Raw genomic sequence first — 15,645 nt, 5'->3', positions numbered from 1 at the left:
GATTCCTCATTAATGAACGTGAAATGATGCTCCTGAGATAAGCTGCTTATCGTGACCCGTACATTATATCGCGGATCGCTTGTCCAAATTAAGTGGATCAATTTGGGGGAGGCGTTCATTAAGATTTTACCGTAAACACATCTGCCAGTCGATCGAAATAATCGAGCGTAATCATAGGCGGATAAATATTCTCACGGGGGCAAGGAAAAACGCAGAAAAAGGAGTAAGAAAAAAAGGCCGCGACTCGGGAGGCGTTCTCTCTCTCGAGGAGCTCGCGTTGAGAGGAAGTGAAAGCCGGCGTCTCTCCTTGACCCACTGCAACGTTTCTACCTTCCTTTCAGGCGGTGCTATGCCGCGGCGCGGCTTCATTAAGCAATTTCTCGTGGCAACGGACCCGAAAAATCCACCGTGAAAAATGATCGGCGGCGACTGATCCGATCGATTAATTTTTCTCACCAATTCGCTCTTATGAATTTCATCAAGCCTCGCCGGCTCGTTCGTCTCCTCGCTCTCGGAAGGCCGGCGAAGATTGTATTGTTATGCAACCCCATGCGGATCTCTTGCCGTATCTCGTTTCGGAATTACGTTGATTTAAGAAAATAGTCGACGCTCACACAATTCGCGATCGAAAATAAAATCTGTCATCAACTGTCATCAAACATTTATTTTATTAAAATCACACGATGCAAACACGATAAAGATTTTGTTCAATTGATATTTATTATGGGCTTTCTTAAATCATCGTAGCTGATCTGAACGTTCGTATCAATTCTTATCGATCGATGTAAATTTTAATATATCTATAATAATAATTTTGTGATTTATCGTAATTTTATTTATTGCCATTTTGAGAATTAAGAGCACGTGATAATACTCGCTAAAATAAATCACAAGGTTGCAAGATAAAAATGTTCTACGTATAAGACGCATCTCTGCGTTGATGTAACATGTGTAAAGCAGAAAAAGGGGACCGCTTAGATCACACATCTCAAATCGTATAAAAACTGACATTTAATGCGCGCCGCGGCAGTACAACAGATTACAGAGACCGGTATTCCCATGAATAATATTCACCTCCGCTGTACAAATTGCATATCCTTGCGGCTTCGTAAGGAGCCACAACATTATAATAATCGCGGATGCGAGTTATTTGCGAGGCGCCGCGGAACGAAGAATGCAACATTTCCCCCCCCCCCCTCCCCCCATCCAATTGTCGCGTCGCGTAATATTCGCAACGGAAAAATTGATAATCATTGCGCAAAAATTAAAAGTGTATGACCTGATTTTAATACCGAGAAATATTGCGTTATTCCTATTATTTTGACAAAAATTGCCATAGCCGCGAAAGTTTTAGACAAGTTTTTAGAAATTTAATATTACGTTAAAAGTGTTTACGAGTATGAATGTACGAATTCGATGGAATTATGACGTTATATAGTGGCTCGAGTTTCGCGAATCATGGTTATATTTTAGCTGTGCACACTTTTTGTTAAGTCAATTATATCGTCATTCCATTCAAACTTCACATTCATCTTTCTACCTTTTTTCAACAAATAGCTATTATAAAGACAAAAAGATTGATATTAAACGCAGGCAGTTTTTTTTTTTAATACTCTGTTATCGACAAAATATATTCCCAACATTTATTTTCCGTAATCCACCGCGAGAGAACAAACAAATGAAATATGTCTCCTCTAAATAGCCTCAAGGTTCCCGGAAGTAAACAGCCCCGCTATTGTTCGAAAAAGCCGTCGTTTCATCGCTGCATTCCTTTGCAGGCCCAGCAGACAGCCCCCCAATGTGCTGTCTCGAATTTTCATCACGCGCGACTCACACATGGAGATCAAATCGACTCTCAATGGTCTTTTGTTATTCGCTGCCATCTACTTCCGCGAATCTAAGAAAGGAACAGTGATGGTTGAAATTGAAACGTAAAAAGTTAATATTTTTATATTATTACTAAATATAATTATAGACATTATTAGCTGTATCCTTCGTATCTTTTTTAAAGTGACTGTATTTTTATCTCAGCCAAACGGTCTTGCGTCAAGATGTATGCCGTTTCCTTCTGATTTCATAACATCTTGAAATTGATTGACTATGACAAATGGGACAAATCATAATATTTTACGAAAGGCTCGCAGCTTCTCGCGAATTCTCGACGACACGAACGGGAGATAAGTTTTTACTCGCCCACCGAAAACGGGGGAGTAGAATGACCTTACTTGGCATTGACTCGCGCCCTCGAATACGACAGACGGGGGGTGGGTGTCTAGCCACATCGACCGCGCGTGTTTCAAGTCGATCGGCGCGGCGCGAGCATAGTTTTCACGGCGTTTTCACCTTCTGCGCGCTTCCTGCCCGTTTCACCCGTAAGAACCAGAAGCCGACTTCCGTTGGTATCGACACACGCCGACAAGGTTTCACCGTAATCACCATTACCACGTCCCGGTTTTCATAGTTTCTAAAAGCCCGAGACCAGTTTCGCTCGCTCATCAAGTATCATTCGATATGATCGTAAATTAATATGCATCACAGGATTTTAATCACCGTAACGAAACCGTTAAAATTAACCACGAAATTATTCTTAGACCAATGGAAGAAAATATTGGCCGATAAATAACCGACATCCGTTATTCTTGACAAATATATATGTGCATCAACTCTCTCTTTCTTTAAGTATTTATATCGAAATAAGATACAAGTATCACTTTATTACTTTATACTATTTCAAGAATAAAGTTAATTGACTATTTTATAATTGTAATATTCTGCATACATGTATGTATTTTTAGATTAAATTACATGCAATTATTTTTATTATTCTGTAGGATAATAAAATGTTTTTGCGTTAAAGCATTCATCAAAGAATTATTTGCATGTGTAATGAATCTGTTAATATTTTCCTTATTAATATCGAGCATAGATAGAGAATTTTAATGCCTTCCGGATATCACATTATCTGTATGCGTTGCAAGGTATCGATATTTAAAAAACTAACTTATGTAAAAACTGTAAAACAATTATTTTCTTGCGGTTAAGATTAAGAAAAATACATTGTTGTCACGTGTCGATCAAAATTGCTTAAAGACTATATTCGAATGGCGACGAAACAGATCTACGAAACGTTCGTAGAACATGCGTACACGCTTGCGAACGCGCGCATGTATATGTATGTTGCGAACAGTATGTAAGGTCAGCGTTTGGCCGGGCCACGCAACTTTCTCGCACGCGCACACACGCAGAGACGCGTGTCCCGGTGCTGCGTGGCCGGCATTGCGTAACGGTAACGACTCTCTCTTTCTATGTGACATCACGTGCGTCCGACACGCCGTCGAGAAGCGGCAGCTCTCTTACGTATGTGTGTGCGAAAGTACGCAGGTACATGCCTCGTACGTATATGCGAGCGAGGACACATTTCCACTTTGTGTCACGTTGAGAAAGGAGGCAAACACGTTATTTCGCGTTCCGGCAACCAACTGGGATCCGGATTCGCCGTCTCTCGCCCACGGCGATCATGCGAAACCCGAAAAAACAGCCCCGGAGATATTATGACATCGATCCATCTCCGTTCAACGACACACCTGTTTTACTTCACAATAATATACGATCGATATTTCGCAGCCGAATAAAATATACATATTTAGCCAATAGCACGTGTGTGTATGTAAAATGTAACCGGGAAATTGAAAAGCGCACGACATTTTGCCGGCTATTTTCTCAATTTAATTATTTAATATTTGTATACAAAAATTTATTAACACACGCATTGATGGGAATAAGTATACAAAATTAATTATTACAACATGAAATTTTCCTTTTCTTTCATTTTTTCATTTCCCATATGACATTCTATTATGTTGTCATGTAAAATATTAAATATTGTATAATGTCAAGTTTCTAAAATTGTTACATATAATGAGTATATTACAAGTTACACGCGAATATCGTTGATGATATCGATTCATTGCTAACTAAATATTTCCTCCGCGAGTAGAACTGCCACGGGTGTTAACAGAGCGTAACCAGCCGTCATTCCGTTCCGCGAGAAACGCATATATCAGTGCATTCCAAGTGCAGCAGATGCATTGACACTCTGCATTCACGAAACATTTCGAAAAGAAAATTTATGTAGCGTTTAATCGTAAATATCTGTTTATTTATTCCAAATTTTTTTATCACGAGAATACAATTCTCATAATTTCAATATTTTCAAGAAATGTAAACTCGCAGAACAAAATAAATATCTTTTGTCTATCTTTTTCTCGATAGAGACAAGCATTATTTCATTAAGCGATATATGATGGAAAAATTATTTTGCCTTTGATTATATGTGTGTATGTCTATGATTAAAGCGTGCGTACAGTAGATCGCGATTATAAAGCGGAATCGATCTATTCACGTTTCCGCGTGCTACATCATCCGCGTACAGTTTATCACATGGCACACAATTATCGGACGTCGACATATGTCATTATGTAATTTAGCGATCGTTTATCGCCATGTATATTGATGAGACATGTTATTCGTACTAGCAGATACACTAAATTCCTTTCCATGTAAAGTTAAATGAACCGATGAACGGAAGTGATACAAGTCATATCTATCATTTTGGGAAACAAATTACGTGACGGGAAAAAAGAGTTATGAGAAATTTAATTTATATGTACTTCCAAATTATAATAAATTTAATAAAGCACGTCTGTGTGTGTGCGCGCGCGCGCGTGTGTGTGTGTGTGTGTGTGTAATTATTAAAGAGAAGAAAATATGTGATACAAAGGTTCAGATATAAAAAAAACGTTTCGTGTATATTTATATTTCAACTCAACATTTTTCCAGGCATTATATAATTATATATTTTTAGTATGTAATTTTATTAAAAAGATCTATAAAAATTAACAAGCGATTTATGTATCAGAAACGGCGATTATGAAATCGAAAGAGTTACATCGATCGCTCGCGGTTTCTGCGTCAACGATAAACAAGGGATAAGAAAAATACATATAATGCGGTGATATTATAATGGCCGGAAAGAGAAGTATGATTGTTACAACGGTGCGCAAGAACAAAAGTGAGCTATTCCATCACGACAGCGAGCGATCGATATCGACGAATACAATCCGACGCTAATCGAGGTCGTTAAAGCATTACAAGCGTGTTGATTTACAAGCGGTGTCGATTCAACGTTTACGGAATCCGGTCGGAGTCGGAAAGTTCATATATTAAATTATCATATATTAAATTACAGAGAAATTGCGAGAAATATGTCTCGTGCAATAAAATAAAATATTTTAGAAATATTATCGAATATTTATTATAAAATACAATATTTATTGTGTTGCACGAGATACATTTCTATTGTATTCAATATCTCTACAATTTAATATATTCAAAATCATCAAATGCAAAAAAATCCATTTGCATATCACTTGACGATCTGCGTCATTAAATTAGATCGTTAATCGTATTCATCAGACAGATTGAGTTAATATTAAATATAACGATTATTATGAATTCTTAGAAATTAAAATCTTATTGTTAGATCTTGTTCGCTACTATAACAATTATGACTAATAAATTTTTAAAATTTTTGATATTAATTTGTCAAATATTTTTATCGTAAAATAAATTCTCTTTTTATATATCATAATATTATAATCATTAATATTATATATATATATATATATATATATCATCACATATTTTGCTCTGTTAATCCGTTCCATTATTTTTTTTTAATTTTTAAGGATATATGTTTGTAGAAAAACAGTGAGGCATTATTAAATATTTTCTATAAACATGTCCGTTGTTCTTTTTAATCTAATATTTTAAAATGCAAGTCAATGTAAGACAGCATTTTAATATTTCGGAACAATAGCGGATTTGAAGACGATTGATAAGCCTTAATTATAATAAGGGTAATTATTTCGCCGACTCGGCTGCGTGAAGACGCTATTATGTGGCGCTAGGGTCTCTCACATTAACGGATTGCCAAAGCCGGAAGTTTCGATAGCGGAAACTGCGCGCCGCTCGTGTCTGTGTGAGCGACCCACTTCGACCTCCTCCAACGAAACCGAGAGTGTTCCAAGAGCGCGCGTGCCTGTGCATGAATGTGTATATGTACACGGGTCTGAGCACAACTATGTGTGTAGGTGTTTCGCGTGAAAGAGAAACCCGGTTATCGCGCACAAAGAGCTATCGGTGTGTTCCCGACATTCTCTCTTTCCGCAATTCTGCCCTCGCGCTTAAGCTGCATTTGAATTCTCAATTGATCTCCTTGCATCGTTCGGTTAATCTCCTTTTCATCAGCATCGACATGACGTCGTCTAATTTAATTCTTTCGCTTCCGCACATTTCTGTATATTTATTTGGAAAGGGCACATTTTTTACATTTGTCATAGATCGTTTTAGGAATCGCATTTTGACATATGGAGTTTCTTTCAACGTAAAATCGATACTGATGAGAAGAAAACATTTTCTTGCGTATTCCTGGTTTTCATTCTTACTATGATAATATTCTCTTTATTTCCTTATTCTTATTATGAAAGAATGATGACACTGTGAAATTTAGGAGACATTCGTAATCGATGAACTGCGACCTATATTCGAATAGATGCTACCATTTTGCTCTTTTAAAAAGGTAGGAACGACCGTGACCCATTTCCCCAACTGAATAGCTTTTATTGTCAGAATCATCTCCAGGAAAAGCTCTGTAGGTATTTAAACGAAGCATGTACATTCATTTTCCCTCAACAGATGAAAAAAAACCGACACAAGAAAAGAGAGAGAGAGAGAGAGAGAGAGAGAGAGAGAGAGAGAGGGAGGGAGAGAGAGAGAGAGAGAGAGAGAGAGAGAGAAAGAGAGATAAAAAAGAATTTTCTCTTAAACTTTTCTCTATAATAATTTCGAACATTTGTTCAAAGCTTTCAATTTTTTTAAAAATATCGATGAAAATAATTTTGTCTGTACAGAAAAAAATGTTGCAAGTGATTAATTGAATAATACAAACTTGTAGACTCTTTCTCGATTCATTTCGGTAATATTAAAAATTATAACTCGCATATTAGAAAATATTTGAGATAAATAAACTTTACTAATTTAAAATACGGAAGCTACATCGTTCCCTGTAGTGTCTTATAGCACTGTTATGGCGGATATTACAAATACAAAGCAAAGCAAAAAAAAAAAAGAAAAAAAAAAAAAAAAACTATATACAGTCAAACTCATATTATCGCAACAATGTCTTGCGTAAAGGAAATGGAAAGAAAAGAATCGAGAAGAGATTACTAGAGAGCGAAAGGAAAAAGAAAGGTACCTGAGTGGGCGCGTGTTTTAAAGGGGGTTTCGCGACGGTCGGATGAATTCTTTTCTCACGGGGGTGGGCACCCTTCCCTTCTCGTTAGGGCGTAAAATCGGGGGTCCCCCCCGCGCGCCGCTCCGACGAGTACCGTTATAAGTGCGCGCGTTAGGTTCGCGAGAAACTGGGTTATTCCATTCTCTCGGGATCGTGATCGGCACGCATCTCTAACGGTACCGTTTAAAGAATTCAGGTATCAAGGAAGAAAACGGATAACACCACATGGTCCACGAGAACCCAAATTGTTAGACATTAACTCATCCTTATTCGTTGCCTGTTTTCTCTTCTTTTCTTTCTCTCACTGCCACCCGCTGCCCTCTTCCTCTTTGCTACCAGAAGAAATGTTCATCGAGTGCATTTTTCTTTGAATTGATTGGTTTTTTTTTATTTGGCAGTTTCTTTCTTAGAAAAAAAATTTTTCTCCTGACCTATAATTGACAATTCTTTTCAGTTTACTCTGTCACTTCCGCTGAGAAACAACGTGCCTATTGGAGGTAGGTCGAAACTGTCAGTTGTCTAGTGACTAAATGTCTTAAGCAAATTTAGGATTTTTTTTTCTCTCGAAAGTAGAGTAAAATTCTGACTCTTCTTCCCTTCCCTGTTTCTCTCTCTCTCTCTCTCTCTCTCTCTCTCTCTCTCTCTCTCTCTCTCTCTCTCTCTCTCTCTCTTTTATCTTTTATCATCATATGTTTTATTTTTAATTGCTTATAATTTGTAATAAAGAATAATTTATAATAAAGAATCCTTTCTAATTGTATTCTTGTATCTTAAATAATATAATAAATCCTTTCGTTTTAATTATTTTCTCTTTTGGGAAAAATATATATTTCTTTATAAAATATAAAAAAGTAACCAAAAAGCTATTTTAAATAAACAAAAAATCTCGTCTAAACTATTTGAAAAATATTCTCGCACAGTTGCCTCTCTTCGGAATAACTAAATAAAATGATGCAATTCTATTGATTTTATTAATATTATATCAATATTTTATTTGCTATACAATATAATAATTCAACATAATTTTAGAACTTAATCAACATAAATTGAATTAAAAAGAGTAACTAATGTACAGCGATAACGATATGGTATATCTATTTGAAAAGATTTCAGACGTTATTATGTGTAACGTTATTATCAGTATCGTCTTTTACGTTTTCTCTTTCTGCAAGAACTCTCTTATAAATAATATATAAAAATATATCTCCATCCATCAGAGGAGTTCGATTAATCGACGGGCCCAATTAACCCAAGTCGAAAGAAGGCGCGGCAGACACATCATTGCGGCTCCAAAGTCCAGTTGTTTCTCGTAAAGGACTCATTATGTAAGCTAACGACGTAGGAATCTAATTTCTTAATTGCGCAACCTGATTGGAACGTTACCTCGCGTAGCGGTATTCGATGAACTTTCCTTTTTTTCCCCTCTAACCGAGTTCCTCCTTCTCCGAGAATCGATGACACCTAATTCGATTACGCATCGACCGGGGGAACTAATTGCGACAAGATCTGCCGAAAAGATCACTGGCTAGTTTGTGAATTGCCGGTCGAGGTCGTCAATTCGCGCGCATAAAGCGAGAAGGGGGATACGGGAAAAGGGTGTCAAGGACAAGCGGCGGGAATGTCGACGACGACGTTCATTGCGTCGTTTCTCTCGAAGCGAACACCGGCGGGAGATATTGTACTCGCTTTGGATTGGAAAATAGTACGTAGTCTCATTGCACCGAGCTGTATTGTGCAATTGCGCTACGAACGGCACGTAACAGCCATCCCGTATAAAACGCGCGTATTGCATAATATTAATCGTGCCGCGGCACCGTCGTCGATGATGATATAATAACGCGGGCACGAGCGATATCATCGGCCGTTGGATCTCTCTCTCTCTTTTTCTCTCGCCTGTCAAATGCGTTAGCCGGTGCATTCTTCATGCGCGCGCGCATGAATACGAATCGAGTAAATGAACGGGTCAGTCGGTGACATAGAGAGTAATTGTGACAGTGGGCCATGGTTAGATATAATATTCCTCTGTAATAAAACCATTTGTGGAGAGATGACCGAGTTAATTCTATTTGGCAAATATAAAAACAAAAAAATATGAATGAAACTCGTTGTTCTCGAAAAATACTCTCGCAGATAGTTTTGCTATTTTTAGAAAAATTTTGTAAAATATACGTATAACGAAATATATATAATAATATTTAGTTTTATAATATCCATTAAGGCTTAATGATTACACGTTATAAAAAGCTCGATGCTGATCGTATGTTAATCTGTTTTCTATCCGACTTGTAAGCATGAAGAAAAAAAGATGCCTCGTCACGACATAAATATTATATTTATGTCACAATTACTGTGTGACAACGACAATATGATTTCGCAATTGCATGCTTTTGAAAAACCCTGCTTTTTTTCCTTTTACACGTACAATGCGAGTTACCGTCATGCAGCGGAACACCCTTTTACACCCTCTGTCATCCCCTTCTCTCTTTTTCCGGTCAGATTTCAGAAACCGAACAAAAAGCGCGAGCGCGATTAACACGGTTTGCCCGTCACGCGTGTAAGGCGAGAGGGGAAAGAGAAGGAAGGGGGATAACTACACCCTACGTCTCTCGTTGCTATAATGGTCTAGGTAGCTCTAGCGTAGGCTCACCTAGCTCACAACACGCTCTACTATGTAGGTCAGGGCTGGTGCATTCAGCGACGCGCGCTGCTCTTCCTCTATGCACCTTTTGCGTACACACGTAGCTCCTCGTCTCTCCGCTCTATCTAACGGGTGTCCCTTTCGTTCCGCCTTCGTCGTCGACTCGCTTCACAGTTCCTAAGAATTTTGACATCGATCTACAGCTGGCGGTAAACGTATGCTAATTTTGACCGAGTATACTTATTTCTGACAAATATACATTGAACATCTTTTTATCATAGCGTTCTTATTGTTATTTCGATGAATTAATTTTTCTTGTTATTTTCTTCAAATTTTCTTTTGGACAATCCATAAAATATGAAACTGTGTCTGCTTTGCATTTCAAGAATAAAAGTTAAATCTAAAACAATAAGTGGCAAATTTACAAGTATTTAAATATCTTGAAAAAAAAAAGATATATATAAAAAAGTCGAATAACTTTAAATATTTGAATATATATATATATATTTATAATAATCTCAAAATCAAAATCACAGTTTTGCATTTCTAATTTCTCCCAATAATTATGAAAAATTCTTCGACAATAGATTCGCGATTTTGCGAAAATTATCACAACAGTTTCACGAAAAACAAATTTTTCACGTGAAACAAAACTTCCTCGTTACGACTAAAGTTCCTCGACGTTGTATTTTCTGTTGATTCATCAACACGTGAAATTTCATTTTATAAATGCTTGCAAAATCACGAGTTGGCATCTAGCGCGAATTCCCACTTGTAATTTTCGGTAAATTAATTCCAGCGCGCTGATTCACGTAAAAAAATCCTTTCGCGTAACAAATTCATATCCGCTGGGGGTAGATATCGGAAACATGCTCTGTGAAAAACAGATTCGCAAATTCATACAACCCTCCCGTACAGTTGAGTGCGTGCCGTTCGTTTTACATTCCGACGCGCCATTACTTCCCTATCGATCAATCGGCATGTAAAATTTGATGCGAGCTGGAAATTAATTGCGCGGCCGTCTGCTGATTATTTTCCAGTCGTGATTGCAGCCGCCAGTTGGTAATTAATGCACCGTTTGTGGGAGATATCGATCGCTCTACAGGGTGTTCCTATCAAACGATAGCGCCGTTAATTAGCCGCTTCGGCAAAATGATCGTGATATCGGATTGTGCGACATCAATCGAACGCATATGTGCGCGTGACGTGAAAAGGTATCTTCTCAGTTCACTGACATCGTCGATCGATCGATTTATCGAACGTTTAACTCGCGATCAGATATATATTCTCGAATACGCGAATATCTATTTTTATCTGCACGGTTATTATCGGCGCGTCACGTGATGATGCATCGTATTATGCGTAATGCAAGTCGCGTGCGTTGCGACTTACAATTAGTCAAAATAAATAAATCTTGCGCAACGTTTCTAATATTAACGTAAGAATTTCATGTGTCTTTTCTATTATTGGAAACTAGGGCTATCAAATAATTTCTACATACAGTGTTGATAAAATAGTGTCGCAGAATTTATAAACGTTTATTTTATGATAATATAAAGTCAAAATAATACAATCAATTTTTTAGCAAAAATATAATCGATAGTCGTCTTCCAGCGTTTCTCAATTTTCAATATTAAATATCTTATTGCTAGTAAATTATCTGTATATATATATTTTATACATAAAACTATATATAATTAAAATTAATACAAAATTATATAATATTCAGTTCTCATTTTAGATTTTAAAAAGCATAATAAGTGTATTACTTATTTATTTATTCGTGCATATATTATACGATATTATATATGCAATATTATACAATATTATGCGTATATTAAAAAAAAGTATTACTTTCTCGAAAAAATTACACTTTAGGAATATTTAAGATCTCTCTTTCGTGCCATCATCATTTAATTATGAAAAATGAAATATTAAATTTTATTACTTGAGAACACATAGAATGCTATCGTGATGCCACGCAGCTGTCTTAGAACACCCAGTTTATATATGTATATACACGGCATATTCCGAATATCCCACGTTCCCAAAACGTTTTTACGGCTTCCTCCGCGCGAGTATCGAATTTCAATGATTCGAGAGGCGTAAAGAGTTCCGCTCAACCGAACAAGGCATGCGTCTCGTTTCTCCAACTACAAACATCAAGTTTACATTTCAACAATTTCCCTTGTTTTTTCCAGATTATCGAGAGAAGAAACCGAAAAAAACTCCAAACTCAAATCTTCAATCATAAAAACTTCAAACATTAAACCATTAATCGTAATCCCTAAACGCATGTCCTTTATTTGACGTATGATTTGAGTTGTCTCAAACTTTGAAGTAAGAAAGTTTCATGTAGTAAAAAAAAAAAAAATAAATTTTAAAAATATATAAATTATTAATTTTTCATATTTATTATTGTATTTGTATATGTATTTAAAAAACGCAACAATGTTACGCAATTAAAAATAAAAACTTAATTTCAAAATTGAAATTCTACGCAAGTAACTTTAAGGATATATTCCTTCTGTGAGTGAGTTGAACGTAGGAAAAAAAAAATAAGAAATGGGACTTTATTATCAATTAGTATCGAAAGGGGACTAAGGAATCACGTTTTGAATGATGACGGAGCGTGCCAAAAGATCGCAAACCGAACACCCGGTAGACCAAGATAAGCGTCGCCGTGCCAACGTTCCAATAACCACCCGAGAGCGCAAGGACAGTCTACCCTAGTTTTCCTATCGCGACCGCCTACAGCACGTCGTCCTTCACCCCCTCCGCGCGCGCGCGCGCGCTTGTCACCCTGCTTCTCCCTCCGTCCTCCCCGGCGTCCTCTTCCTTCCTTCTCTCTCTCTCTCTTTCTCTCTTTTCTCTTCCCCCATTTCAATACCCGCCGCTCCCATTCTCGTGGGCATACTCTCTTCCGGGCCGATCGGCGTGGAAAATGCCGCGGGAAATCGATCCCGGCCGGACGAAGCGGAAATTCGTGAGGCGTGAGACCGCTCACGGGGTAAAAGGGTGGACCGAGAAAAGGGCGAACAAGGGTGATCATCGTCCCTCTTCTTGGTCAAAGACGCAGGAAGAAGTTCTTGGTTTCAAGGAGGAGAGAAAAAAAAGTGTCGGCGTTGCTTTTTCCTCGGCGATTATAAAAAAAAAAAAAAAAAAAAAAAAAACTTCGCGGAGGGGTTATAAAGACGATCGGTGATGGCGCGAGTCGTTAAACGAAATCAAGAGGGTGCGAAAGGCGCAAATGGCGTGAGTCGGATTGCGAGTTGAGAAAAAGCAGCCGCGGAAAATCACGGAGCCGTCGAGTTTTTTCGGCGAGCGAAAGGAAAAAAAGAAAAAAAGAGGAGGTGCGCGGCAAAAAAAAAAAAAGAAGGAAGGGCGAACGAGGGCGGTGCGAGGGAAATTAAGCGTGCAAAGAGCGGCCGCGGGAGGGTCTGTTCAGAATGTAGGTCAGTTTCGCGAGCGCATTCGGGGATAATTTTAAAATCACACCTAAGAGAGATCCTCGATATTGACATCCTGTTGACGACGTCCCTCACTCTCGTGATTCAAAAGAGCTATATTAGCGGATGTGTTACTTCTTACGGTTGTGAAGGCTGTACGCGGTAGTTTTATGACGTCAAGTTATTCAAATACCGCTGTCTGCCAGATGCTGACGTACATAATCGCTAATATACGATCCGAAAGATATAAAAATTTAAATGAACATAATTCCAATTAATAAATAAAATCCGACATTATAAAATATAAGTTTTTACCGTGTATGTATATAAACATAACAGTATAAAATTTTTAACATTCAATTTACAACTTTTACAACGAAGTAAATTTTGCAACTATCTGTTTTCAAATTGGCAACTTTCATTTCACAACGTTTGTTGTAATCGTTGATTTACAAATCTCAATCTATTCGTTATTCCTATTTTATTATTGCGCACAAATATCAATTATCTTTTCTAGAAAGAAAATTTACTAGAACAATTATTACTCTGCTACTTGAAAGAATAAATATGTAAAAAAGTACTTGAATATAGAACGCATTCGTATCTTTTTCCGAAGTGATGTAGAAACGAGGATCGTAACGTACCGCGATTTGTAAAACCTCTGACACTTTAATCGTCTCGAAACAGACAGTTGCTTGGTGAAAAGTGAAATCGCGTATTCTCAGCGATATGACGCGCCAACAAGACAGAATCTTCGTCTAGAGATGAACAGAACGAACGAAAAGGAACGGGGAAAAGCAAGCTGCTACGAGAGGGTACGTGCAGACAGGAAGCGAGTCCTTCCTTTCTTCCTTCCTTCCTTCCTTCCTTCCTTGGCAGACCAATATCCTGAATCTCAATGAACCCGCGCCTTTCTTCGAACCATTAGCTATTTAAATATAAATGACGGCTCTTTCATCGTCTGCAGCGCGAATATTCTCTGACAATCATATATATTTCCAATGATTATAGATATCCAATACGTCTCTTCAATGTTACCACGTTAAATAAATGGCGATACATTTATGTATCCGCAATGTCGTATAATTTCTTTACAAATTTCTTTAAAAATTATTATATAGCATATTTGACGATATAGTAACCGAAGGATTAAATAAAACCGTTTTATAACTAAGGCGACAAACGTGAACGCACGTCCCTCGACACCGAGACTATCCCAGGTTAACGACATCATCCGGCGGTCTTCAGGGCGTGCCCAGACTCGTTTTCTTTTTTCTCGTACCGTAATCCGCCAAGAAAAAAGGCGGCAGGAAAGGAGACGGAACAACCCCCGTGAGCGCAAGTCGCTGATTAACCCTACGGTCGACAGACGTTGCGTTTCCCCCCAAGGAGGCGATCGAAGCGTCTTCATTTCCTGATTAACTCGCCGAGCCGCTCGTGTGTTCCGAGAGAGAAGCGCAACCGGAAGTAATCCATCTTCCTCTCCACGCACTCTCGCGAGATCGAGAATGGGAAAGTGAGGAGCAAAACAACGCGGAGAAAGAGAGAGAAAGAGAGAGAGAGAGAGAGAGGGAGAGAAGAAACACAAATTCGCGCTTGAAATGATTTAAAGATTGGAGTCATCCTTTCGCCCTTTCGATTTTTCTCCTACCTATAAATAATTATTCGTTTTTTATTATCTTGTGTCTCTATCGAATTTTCGTATAATGCCATTTTCTTTTTCTATTAAAAAAAAACAATCGCGCAGATTTTATTAGATGTCTAACAATATATTCGTCCATAAAGAATGAAGAGTAACAAGCGAAACTGATCGATGCTAAGATTGTTTCGAGAATCTTGCAAGCCGGTATTAATGAGCATTCATATTCATAACGTTGCGCATCACAGCATTAAAATGCAAGACGATGACAGCGAGCGTGAATAATTATGCATTTGTCGATTCATTAAGGAAAAATTAAAAAATTTATTCAAGCGAAACAATTTTCCAAATTCACATAATTTTTAATACAATTTCAACTTATGTCGCAATTATGTTAATGTTGATGCTAATATCGCGTGACATCATTCGCGACACTGCTTTATTTCAATATATATATATATATATATATATATATATATATATATATATATATATATATATATATACGTATATATTATATTTATAATATAATAATATATATATCTATTAGTATGTAAGTGTTATA

The 15,645-nt window shown here is 37.4% G+C and overlaps 1 protein-coding gene across 6 annotated transcripts in view; it reads right to left on the bottom strand.

Annotated features, from left to right (window-relative positions):
* Positions 1-15,645, bottom strand: part of Eip74ef (Ecdysone-induced protein E74) — a 188,081-nt gene that overhangs the window by 37,419 nt on the left and 135,017 nt on the right. The window lies entirely within an intron of this gene.

The sequence above is a fragment of the Anoplolepis gracilipes genome, chromosome 7, assembly GCF_047496725.1.
Source record: "Anoplolepis gracilipes chromosome 7, ASM4749672v1, whole genome shotgun sequence".
Classification (NCBI taxonomy): Eukaryota; Metazoa; Arthropoda; class Insecta; order Hymenoptera; family Formicidae; genus Anoplolepis; species Anoplolepis gracilipes.
Note: the sequence above shows the minus strand (reverse complement) of the source record. Positions and strands in the feature narration are given on the sequence as shown.